The sequence below is a fragment of the Plectrocnemia conspersa genome, unplaced genomic scaffold (genome assembly GCF_051122295.1).
Source record: "Plectrocnemia conspersa isolate PC_06_02 unplaced genomic scaffold, ASM5112229v1 ptg000014l, whole genome shotgun sequence".
NCBI classification, from domain to species: Eukaryota; Metazoa; Arthropoda; class Insecta; order Trichoptera; family Polycentropodidae; genus Plectrocnemia; species Plectrocnemia conspersa.
In genome coordinates, this window is record NW_028277178.1 from 736,038 (window position 1) to 748,728 (window position 12,691).

Below are 12,691 nucleotides of genomic sequence, written 5' to 3' on the forward strand. Positions count from 1 at the left end.
TAAATTTGAATGTGCACTATAAAATTTTTCTATTAGATTCTTTAATCAGAGTTACGATTTTTTTATTTTTTTTAAATTTATGTAAAAAAATATTTTTACACCTTTACTATTTTTTTAAACAAATTATTTTTTTTAAACAAGTATTTACACTTTATTTTTAGAATCAGATTTTAACGCGTGAAAAGAAATAACATATGACTAACTGAAAAGACGCTGACATTTAAAGGGTTAAGAATTTTTTATCCAGTTTATGATTTTTAATATTTTTCAAAACGGCCATTTTTAAATATTCATAAGAGAAATTTTAGAACAAGTTTTAAGTTGCCATTTATCATGCCGTAAAATGTTATTATATAACACATAGTTGAGAACAATATTTTATATTCAAATTTAATTAATTTTTTCAATGTTTTTTTAATGTTTTAAATAGCAGCTATTTTGAAACAAGATGGCAGATGAAGCTATCTAACAAACAAATTCGAGATATTTACAGAATCTATTTTTAAGTCGACATGCATAAAACTACAACAGTTTAAAAAAAAGTATTTAAAAACCGAATATTTAAAAAAAAAAGTTTTTAAAATGTAAAAATTAATTTTTATTTATATTAAAAAAAAAAAATTTAACGCGATAATTGCTGTAGTTTTAATCATATCGACATGAAAGTGATTCTAAATTTATATCTTGTAAATATTTTAGATAGATTTGTTTGTCAGTTTGATTTATAATCTTGTTTTAAGATGCTAGCTATAAAAAAAATGAAAAAAATTGTAACTTTGTCAAAAATGATATATAAAAAAAAAAAAAATAAAAGCAATTTTTTTTATATTTAATATACTGCTTTTTGATGACAAGAAAAATGCCGTAGTTTTAATAGTATTGCTTTGAAAATTTTTTCAAAAATAGACCTTGTAAATAAGTGATTTTGTTCAAAAATTAAAGGTACGGCCATTAAAGTAAATACAAAACCGTAATTTAGGTCCAAAAAATGCTAAACTAAAAAGAAAAATTGGTTTAAATTAAATATTTTCAGGAATTTTTTTTTAAATATTTTAATTTTATTTGGTACATAACGATTTTTTTATTACAGTGAATGTCGCAGTTTTTTATCATATAAAAATATGGTATTTAATACAAGAAATAGAGATTGCTGCTATTGTTTTTATAAATTCATTCGAATTACTTTAGAACGTGCTTATAAATTGTTCAATATAATCTTATTGAATATTATATACAACACAAGAGTTTTCTTAACAAAATATCCATGGTGTTATAGGATTTGTGATGAAAATACTTTTGGGCGACACTAGGTATACATTGTTTGTGTTTAATATATTTGTGGTTGTACTTACGCTCTTTTCGCAGTAAGTGGCGGTCTGTGTTATTTTTTTTGACTTACCTCCTTAAAGGATAATTGAGGGCGAAGCACACGAAGCTAGGCTATATACACAAAAAAAACACAATCACACCAAAGCCAAATCATCAAGCAAATAATTAAGCAAAGTATAAATCGAAGCGGTTCAATGCTATTTTTGTCGTTTATTAAATGTTCAGTGCTAAATTAATTATTATTTGATTTATGTTGTTATTTACTTATTCTTGTGCATATATATGCGGGTTGTTTGTACGCATCGAAACAAAGCCAAGGACGTACGTTCATAAAATCTCATCTCGGTGGTTGGATTAAAAGGGTTGTTTTTAATATATTCATACCAAATGTGAACGTGCTCGATCCTCCCCCGTTTATGATTGTCAACTTGGCGTATGCATATCGTGAAAGTTCTTATCACTCTCAGCAGCATTTTTGTGTTTGTTAAATTAATGTTTATACTAGATAGCAAATTAAACGAATTTTTCACTTTAGAGTGAGGGCTTAGACCTGGAGACAAAAAATAAAACGACGAGTCACACAAGCTCTTAGCACACGGTGTGAGATCTGATAACATAGCGAGAGAAAAGTATGTTTTTTTTTATTATCATATAATATCGTTTTAATATACAATAACGACGATCAATCGATCAAAGAATTATGTATGCTTATGAAGAGTCATGGTTATGATCCTTTTGTTAATTTTTAGGTGAAGAAAGTACAAGCATTAAGCTATTTGTACTGTTGATGAGATCAACCGTGATTGTTGCAATAAAATGATTGAACTTGATTAAAGCACAATATACTATTTATTTGGAGTGCAATTTTAAAATAGCTGTTTTCCCGTACATATCTATCTCTTAAACTTTAATTTGAAGACATTGAACACGTCCACTCGCTTTTGTATCTATGCGCGACTAGACATAAAATGATTCGAGTCATTTCTGAATTGCGTCATACATACGAATCGATTGCCCAATACAATAAATTTCTTAATTACTTATAATTTTGATGAAGTTCATTGTTAAATTACTCGTTTAAAAAACAATACAAAAGATAAAAATAAAGTTGACAAACAGACAGATAATTAATGATTATCCCAAATAGATAGTTATCTATACTCAAGGGAATAGTAATTATCGAGAACAAAAATAGAATCTAATAAATCATGATGGTTTAAATGCAAGTTTTTGACACAAAAATAAAAAAAGAATATGTCGATTTAAAATTTATTGATTTCAACATTCTATGTTTGAAAAATAATATTTTTTTAACTTTAATTTGAAACTTATTTAAAGCTGGCGCTTCAGTTTTTTATGCATGAATTAAAACTTAATAAAAGTACAATTTTTTTGTATAAAAATCAATACAAACAGTTGCGTAGTACATTTTGCTATTTTAACCCTTTGTATGCCGAAGTCCGATATATCAGTTACTGCATTTTAGACAAGAATTTCCGAGGATTATTCAAGAAATAATCGAATATTATAGTTGACTGTATAAATTTTAATTTTAGATGTGAATAACCTTTTACGTATATTAACATTTATCTTTTATCGATTATTACAACGACATTTGGACTCGGCAACGAAAGAGTTAATGTAGCAATAATTTTTTGATATAGTCGTTTTAAAATTTTTGACAATGAAATGCGACAAATGCTTTATTTTGCTGCTCTTAAACTTGATTAGACTTATTTGTCACAAAGATAAGATATCCTAATTTGTATGTAAAATAATGTACAGTTTCTTAATTTATAAATTTGATCCTTTATTATGATAATTGTTAAATAAAACCATAAACAACAGCATTTAAGCAATTTGAATATTGGCCATTAAAGTAGAACAGATAATTGCTTTTTGTGGTGAAAATATGTTAAAAAGTTTATTCCTAAAAATATATTTGTAAAACAAATAGTCGTAAGAATTCATATTCATAATTTTAAGTGCAAAGTTTAGCTTTAAGTTTAATACATATAACTTATGTATCATAGTTACATTATTGATTAAAGAAAAATAAAAACGTGGTAAAGAACAAGGGTTGAAAATCGATTTTAAATAATAAAAATGTTATGGAGTGCTTTATATTAAACAAAAATTACTCCAAATTACTTGAGTCTATCGATTAATTTCTTCATGCGTAAAAAGGTTAAGCTATACTTTAATCTCGCTGCATATCACAAATCGCACACTGTGCGTTTTAAGTGTTTTAGGCGTGTTGTGAAAGTATATATTGTATATAATTTTAACCGATACCTGATGATGAAATTGATTATGTCGAAAGCCACTGAACTGTAACTGGTGACCCTTTTGTGCATGTTTCGGTGCCTGATAGTCGGTTGCGTCATATCAAAGGGAACCAAAGACCGAACGATGCGACATATGCGGTGCTTGACGGGTTAAAACGTGCGCACACATCGATCATCAAAGGTACACTAAGGCGAAGTAGTTTTCTTTTTAGACGACAAAAGATCGCCCGGAGGGGTAGGTCACCTAGGCGCTACCCCCTAGCGCACCCCGTCGGTTGAATTGTGTCCATTAAATTAATTTGTCTCGCGACCAATAAACGACACAAAGATATACATTCGTTCGTGTGTGTGTGTTTGGTATTCATTGGGTATGAATTGAGTTTATGTATCGGCGATTGATTGCTATCGAATGGTGCGCGTGACGCGATAAGATTATTAGGGCTATTAGGGGTGGTTTGGGGTTGACGCTTAAAGTCTAAATTGAATTTTTAAAGTTATTATATTGATGATGTTTTACTTTGGGCTTATATACATTTTACTTAAAGCTTATATAAATATTTTTTAAGGACAATACTGAACAGTCTAAATTGTATGGGGTTTGGATTTTCTTTAAAGATTAAAGTTAGAGTGCTGTTAGAATTGAAATTCTAGTGCGGTAAATAACCCTCTACTGCAATTTATTGATATATTCTGCAATTTATTAATTTATTTAGTTAATTGCATCAATTATCGCATATTATTAATTTGCAAGAAAATTCCATTAAAAAAAAGTATTTATCACTGATGGGTTGAAATGCATATTATTTTATTTAATCATAGAACATAATCTCTGATAAGCAGTTAAATCCTATTTATAAACGTTTTTTTTACAATTAAATTTGTTGAGGAATGCGCACTTGTTAAGCGTTGTTCGCGTGTGTCGCGTCTACTGTCTGTTTTAAGTCGTAATTTTTAAATATTGCATAACATTTTTATTTAATTTTATGTTGGTAAAACTGTCTACAAATCATACAATTTAAATATATTTTGAGTCTTTGTAATAGTAATTATGATTATGTAATGAATATGTGTTCTGGTTTATTTCATGTTTTGTCGCACCCTGGGCTTCAAATATTTTTTACAATTTGTTTATTATATTTTTAAGTAAATCATTTAATTTAATATACAGTTCTCTAATCGGATTTTTTGCAATTAAATATGATTAAGAATACGCACTTGTAAGCCAAACATATTATTATTGTTGCTTTGGTATGTCTTGTTTATTATCAGTTTTAGTTTTTATTTTTAATTATTGCATATTGTTTTATATTATTTTATGCATTAAAATAATTAAAATGCGTTTTGATTTGTTAAGGTTAATTTCAAATTATGGACTTTTATTATTTAATAAAAAATGTTTTAGGAAATGTGAAATATATGTTTTAAGATATTTAAAAATATATATTATTAAGGAATGTAAATTAAAATTATTAATATCAGATTAAAAATTAAATATTTTTAAAATGTTTACTAAATACTTTATGTATTAAAAAAATAAAGAAGCAATTATGAAGTTTTATTTTTCAAAGCAGTGATTATTGAAAATTCCTTACCCACATTGAAATTATATTCAGTGGCTTTCGCGCGTGGTTAAACTTTGATGGTTCGAAAATTTTAATCGAAATACGAGCAGTTCTCGAATTTGATTTTGTGATGTTAATAGAAATTGAAAACATGAAATTTTATGGTCAATATATCACCACTTAATTCGCAAGGATGATTGAAAAAATTCATAACGACTATAAAAACCTAGACAGTTAGGTATACAATATATTTATAGTCCATTATTATAGCTATTGTTTCGCGTATATATTAGCTACTAATAAATTAGAAGCTGCCTTTTCATTGAATTTTCAACGGGTACGATTCAGGTATATATTATTTAAAATATAAGGTGAGTCAACGTACCTTCCCAGGTTCAAGTTTGTAGTAACCGCGAAGCGGTGGCGCGAGGGAATGCTCAAAATTGATATTTTTTGTTTAGTAGAAGGGATAAGAAGGGCAATTAAGGACTCACACACACAAAATAACAAGAAGGTGGTGGTGGGGGGTGGTGGTCATCGCTTTATGATGGCCACGCGAACAATCTAATTATTTTACAGTTCAATCGCGTGCTCGAAGATTGAGAGAGAGATATAAGAAGCGCACGAAGACGAATTATCAACGACAAACACTTTAAAAATAAGAATCAATTACTTTGTTGCTATGTCACTGGTTGGATTTAAATATTTTTTAATATGTGTGTATGTATTTGGGTATGTTTATTTAGATGATATTTTTAAAATTTCAAAGTAAAAATGATTGAGATTTACTGCTTAGATTTATAAAAAGTAAGGTGTGATAGAAAGTTTTGAAATTGCATATATATTATTTTGATATAATTTTCATATATAAATATTAAAAACAATTTAGACCAATAACTAAATTATTTGAATAATAAAAATATATATTAAAGTTGTGTTGTGTAGTTTTTTCACAATTTAATATATTTCTATATTCTGTATACAAACAGTCAAATAAATACTTATATTATAATTATTATGCAAATATTAAAAATCTCGACGTTATTTTTGTATTGTAAAGTTGAGCTCGCTTTTATAGTGAAAATGGCAAAAGTTTGACTTCTTAGCAAAAATATTATTTTATATTATATATCGTAAAGTTCCAACTCATCGAATGCCTTTTTAATATAATTTATAAGTATGCCACTGCTTAAATAAATAATAAAATCTGCTTTATTTTGATTATAAATGTCAACAATATTAAATGCATGTATTTTTCTGACACATAACATTTTATTTAATTTACAAAATTTTCTGAAATACTGCTATTTTATTCTGTTTTTAAGGACATTATCAATTAATAAGCAAATCTGATCGACCATTTTATAGATTATAGATTAAAATTTATGACGTGTAACAAAAAAAATTAATAAGATTTTCTCTAACTGTAATTTGATTATTGATTGATTTAAAAAAAGCAGTAAACTTTTTTTAAGCCAAAATTAATTTTCAACAGATAATATTTATTAAACATTTACTTAAATATATTATATATATACCCAATTATTGCGGTCATGATTATAATAGTAGGACAATACATACAGAAAAAAAATAATCTTCACTTTTCATTATATATTAATAAAAAATAGAAGACAAATAAAAAAAGTAAATTATATGTTATATATAATAAACCATATTATCACAATTTGTCAAATGCCTTTTCAATATCTTATATAAGCATATACATTTTAAAACTGAAATCTATCTATAAATTTCATTTGCAATTAATTATAAATGCAGATTAAAGTCGCAAAAAAATGATTATGAATATAAAAAAAAGGTATTGACTCACTTTTTTTATTGAGAAATGGAGGAGCAAAAAATGTTACACCATTTTTAGGTTTCTAGAGAAAATGTACGTACAAAATTATAACGGTTTTTATTTTATATAGAATAGGACTATACGTTTCTAATAAAATTGTGGACATACAGACAAAAAAAATAGTAGATATATATAACAATATTAGTTTATGTATCATATATTATATATATATCATATTAAAATATTTTTTCAAATGCCTTTTCAATATCTTATTAAAGTATATCGCAGCTAAAATTTATATTAAAAAATGTATATCAATTAAATTTACTATTTTTCCTAGATTAAAATTTATGACGCATCATACCTAAAATTACTAAGATTTTTCGAATACTGTAATTTAAAAAAATGATATTTGGGGATAAGAAAGCATGACATAACGATTTACTTTTGATTTTAAAATGGCAGTGCATTTTTTTTTGTAAAATCAAAATTAGTTTTCTAAACCATTTATTTACACATAATAATACAGTTTTTACACAGATATCTACTTAATTTTTGCGGTCTTGGTTTTAATAGTAGGACAAGACGTTTCAAATATAATCGTAAACATTCTTACTTTTTATTATGTGTATATTATTAGTTAATATGTTATACATAATAAACCACAATGTCATAATTTGTCGAATGACTTTATAATATCTTACATCATATAAGCAAACTGCAGTTAACATTTATATTGCAATCTATCAATTAATTTTATCCATTAAATTAATAGACGCTATTAATTAGAAATTCAGATTTATGACACAGAACTACTAGTATTGTCCAGTTACGTGAGATTTATTCAAAAACTACATTTTTACTTATGATTTTTAAGGAAAAATGTTCTTTTAAACCTACATTAATTTACTATTATAATTAAAAAGAAAAGTAAGTTTCGGGATAAAACATTTAAATCAATAAAATACTGAATATTTTGTGGATTTTATGTTTAAAATTATTCAAATAATAAATAAGAAAAACTACTTAAAACTGCTCATTTTAAAAAAAAAGTTAATTTTGTTAAATTGCGTAGTAATTAAAAAAGATAAATAAATCGGGTCTTAATCATTTTATATTCAGAAACACACTTAAAAATATTGCTTATTATAATATAAAGCTACTCACCATATATTCCAATTATTTATGAATTTAAAACATTATGTGAAATCAGATATTCTATGTTAACTGTTTGTTATATACACATGAGAGATAGAGAAGAGATTAACATTGAGAGTCAAACATGAGATCAAATAGAATTATGTACAGTCGAAGAAGTTAACTCTAATAACGACAACGGCAAACTGAGTCAAAGTAATATTTATTCTACATTCATTACAATGGAGTTAACATTGACAAAGTACACAGAGTCGGCGAAGAATATTAAACGAGGGATATTATTATTGTAGAGAATTTTTACTTAAGCTAACCGCTAGGTTAATTATTAAACAGTCTAACCTCGCGATGGAGGGCAGAGCTCTTATTCGGTTGAAACACAGATGGTTGATATTGAAATTGTTGTTGGTGAACGTGTAGTTTTTGACGCTCATACTTATGGCATTTGAAAAGAGGCGTGTGAAAGCACGGGAACAGACTGTTCTGTCCTTGGCGGGCATGGCACTGTCCAAAATTTTCAAAGAAACTAGACAAGAAGGGCCCTTGTGAGCTAGGAGGAAGGGAAGTTCGTTTAAACACCTTTAAAGTTTACGATCTAGGCGCAAATTGGACCGGCGCGGCGCGTTTATTGTGACATCGCATACACGCGCCGCATGGTGTGCTATTTTATAGGTTTTGATATAAAAATAGATTTATAGTTAAAAATATCGATAATATAATAAAAACAGTATATATTAATAACTTATATTACATCCAATTTGACCATTGTTATGACGATGGGTTCCGAATTTTCCGGCTTATAATGTTATAGCGTCACTAAAATCATCAATAATTTTGTCTATTTTTCTATTGTTAAGTCAGTCATCACCAGACAATGTATAAAGAAGGATGTCGAAAAGTTTTTTGTGAGTTATCAAATTGTTATTATTTAATAAAAAAAAAATTAAATAATTAAATACACTTACTGATTTAACTTTACATATATACAATATAGTATATAAGAATTCAGAAGCATTAATTTTTTTTCTAATTTTTAATAAAACTATTTGAAACTTGAATGTTATATTGTTACATTGACGCACGTGACGATCGGAGATTTATACAAAATACGAGATGCTTTTAAATTGAACTAAACAAAGGAAGGTAGCTGTAAAAATCTGTTAAATTATAGGTTCTAAATTACAAATGCTCCACATGTCACAAAAAATATAACATCAAAATTGCAATTATTATTTTTAAAATAGTGGTTTACTTTTATTCCACAAATTTCAATCGCTTGTGTAAAAAAACTTAAATAATTAAATACACTTACTGATGCTTTAAAGATGGTGTGCGAATCACAAAAAGTGTGAGTTTTTAGTGTTTAATGGGAAATTTTTGTTATAAAAGAGCATTCAATAGTTATTCGATACTGTCATCATTTTTTTTAATGTGACAACAAACTTTTAATCGCTGCCAAAGAAGCTTTTGCATTTCACACTGTCGACAATAAATGTCATAACGCCTCATTGCATTTTTTTTAATAATATCGAATATTTCGAACTAAAGTTGGATCTCGTTGGAACGAAGTACGAGGCAACCATTTTAACGTAATCAGCTAAGAATTATTGCTATTTAAGAAGCTAGTTTTAGTGTGACGTACTTACAGCTTTTTTAAATCAAATTTAGAGGTAGCTATTCAAGTATAATATGTACATAAATATTTAATGTTAATATCTACACTTTGGCAAAATTTACTGGTTCACTGAGCCGAAAGGCATTTAATTACCTTAATGGTGAAATTCGCTAATGATACATTCCTAGTATACGTTAATATAAAATACAAAGCATAATATGAATTGCTTTTGAATTGTAAAGTGTTATTAATACATAGCGAAGTACATATTAATTTTTACCTTTATAAGTTGCTTTAAAACTTCTCAGTAATAAATTGTAAGTGTAAAAAATAGTTATTTATTACGATTAATAAATCTACAAAAAAATAGTAACACACCTAATCTCAATATCTATAACATTTTTTTTTTTTTTTTTTTTAATAAAAGCATTGTATCAATTAAGAGTTTCAAACCTCAACATTAAATCAGTGTGCATTAAACACTACACACCTGATGATCCATCAATTAAAATAAAATAAAAAAATAGTTATATATATATATATATCTATATAATATTTTAAATTATTGTATATTTGGGGAAAAAAGTGTACAATGCTAATTAGTTCTAAATATGATTTCAAACAGTCTGCGGGTAAATTTGTCTTAATCTCAAAACTTTTTCAATTACACCCATTTTCTATAATAGGATGTTCTCAAGCATATCAACTTAGTTTTAATTTGAAAGACATTATTTTGGCGCACACCTGAGTAGGACTAAGTTAGTCTTGGAGCGTTGATGGAAATCGTTTACGCTCGTCAGCATTCGCATCTAATGGAAAATCTATTTTACCTCTCCTTGATAATAATATTCAAAGCCTAAACTTTTGTATACGGGCAGAACTCGGTAAGGAGCTTAGAGCGTAGTTGTCTTTAACGAAACTATAGGTTCACGAAATTCAAGGTTCAAACTTTCAATATTGAATGACGCACCGTTTCAGAATGAGTTTTATACTAATTGAAAGAGCAACTTTTACTTTGACCATTTAGAATTGTTATTCAAAAACAAATATTTTTTAGTTATGTTAAAAGCGTAGTTTGTGTTTGACAGTCGAGTATTGCCGACGCATTTTGTCACGCATTTTTAATTGACTTGACAAATAATTTGTATTATTATTTGTGTTAACAATGAAATAAAATTAAGTATAGTAAATAATATAAAAGGCTTTTAAAATTCAGAAGCATTGTTTTTTTCCTAATTTTTAATAAAACTATTTGAAACTTGAAAAACAAGTATATTGTTACGTTGACGTACGTGACGATCGGAAATTTACACAAAATAAGAGATGCTTTTAAATCGAACTTAACAAAAGAAAGTAGCTGTAAAAATACGAGTGTCGAGAAAGTCAGTTAAATTATAGGTTCTAAATTACAAATGCTCTACATGTCACAAAAAAAATATAACATCAACGATAATTTATACTTCAAATTGCAATTTTAATTTTTAAAATAGTTGTTTGCTTTTATTCCAGAAATTTGAATCGCTTGTGTTTATTCTATTACATTGTTTAAAATCAACAATATATAATAAATTATTCCTAATAACTAGTGCGTGAGAATAATATTGTATAAAATATATATATTACAGATATTTTACTGTAATATTTATAGAACATCCAATAAGCTTGGGATTTAATTTGTCAAAATAAAAAGTAATTTACACTGCAAGACAACTTTATTCTTTACGACGACGAACGTAACGATCGGAAATTTAGATACATTAAAAATCACTTTCGAATGGATAGTATCTATACAAAAAATTTCTAACGGCTCATATTATGAACGTTATGTAGAACGATTGTTATGAAAAAAGGAACATACAATAAAATGGTATTTTTTCAAGAGTAAGAAATTGGAAAAGCACATTTTTAGGTATAAAGCGTCAACATAATAACACAAATCCTTTCGGAATACTCTTTTTTAGATAATTGTATTTGTAAGTCAGAATTTGACTTTTCTACTACAATAAAAAAATATAATGTAAAAGCATTCTTATAAGAAAAGTAACAGACATAAACATAATCTGTTTCTACCCTAAATTAGACAAAGGATCGAGAGTAGGAAAGAGCCTAGCATCTATTCTATCATTAAAATAGTATATCATTTTTTGAAGTACAATTATATCAGGATTATGCATCTGAAATTTTTATTTCTCCGATTACATAGTTTTTTGAGAGTATATTAAACCCCCCAATAGCACGGTAAAGTGGGAACGAGCTATTTGGGTACGTGTAGTTGGGGGACTAGAAAATACGCATACAATTTTTTGCAATACGTACGTAAGAATTAGGCGCGTGTGGTGAGATATCCTACTTTTGGCTCACACACATATAAAGTAACGGGCATTCAAATAGCATGCCCCCAATTTACCGTGTTATTGGGGGGTCTACTGTACTTTGTTTTCAATCAAACTTACATCAAGCATAGTTACGCTGAGAACCGACCAAGACAAAAAAAGCAGCCGTCTTCCATTCTATTTAAAATATGGTCCAGCTACGAAGTTCTAAATCCAAATTAGACTTGATGACAAGGTTATGCAAACAAAATGTTGTGGGTAACACGTTTAAGTATATTTTGAGCAAAAGGTGTAAGATATGTATTTAATAGGAAAATTTTGTGTACCAAAGCATTAAAAAACCAGCATCCTAATAATTTCAATCCCAAACTCGAAAATTAAATTTAACTGTCACTAACACGCCTTCTCCTGTGTTTCAACAGCATCCAACCCCATAAAATTTAACTGTTATTGCAGATTATCCCGATCCGCTTAGCCGAAACATTTTCCTGGATGTGTCCCTCAGGCAGTAGAAGACGTTAGTTTCGAACCTTGACATTTGTACACCAATCGCTCTATATTTGTCTAATAGTGTGCTGCGGCTATATTTGTATCGCCACACAATATGA

At 27.3% G+C, this 12,691-nt stretch overlaps 1 protein-coding gene across 5 annotated transcripts in view; it reads right to left on the bottom strand.

Moving 5' to 3' along the window:
* The window catches only part of Pde1c (Phosphodiesterase 1c), a 228,950-nt gene that overhangs the window by 7,758 nt on the left and 208,501 nt on the right, over positions 1–12,691 (bottom strand). The gene's annotated exons all lie outside the window — the stretch shown is intronic.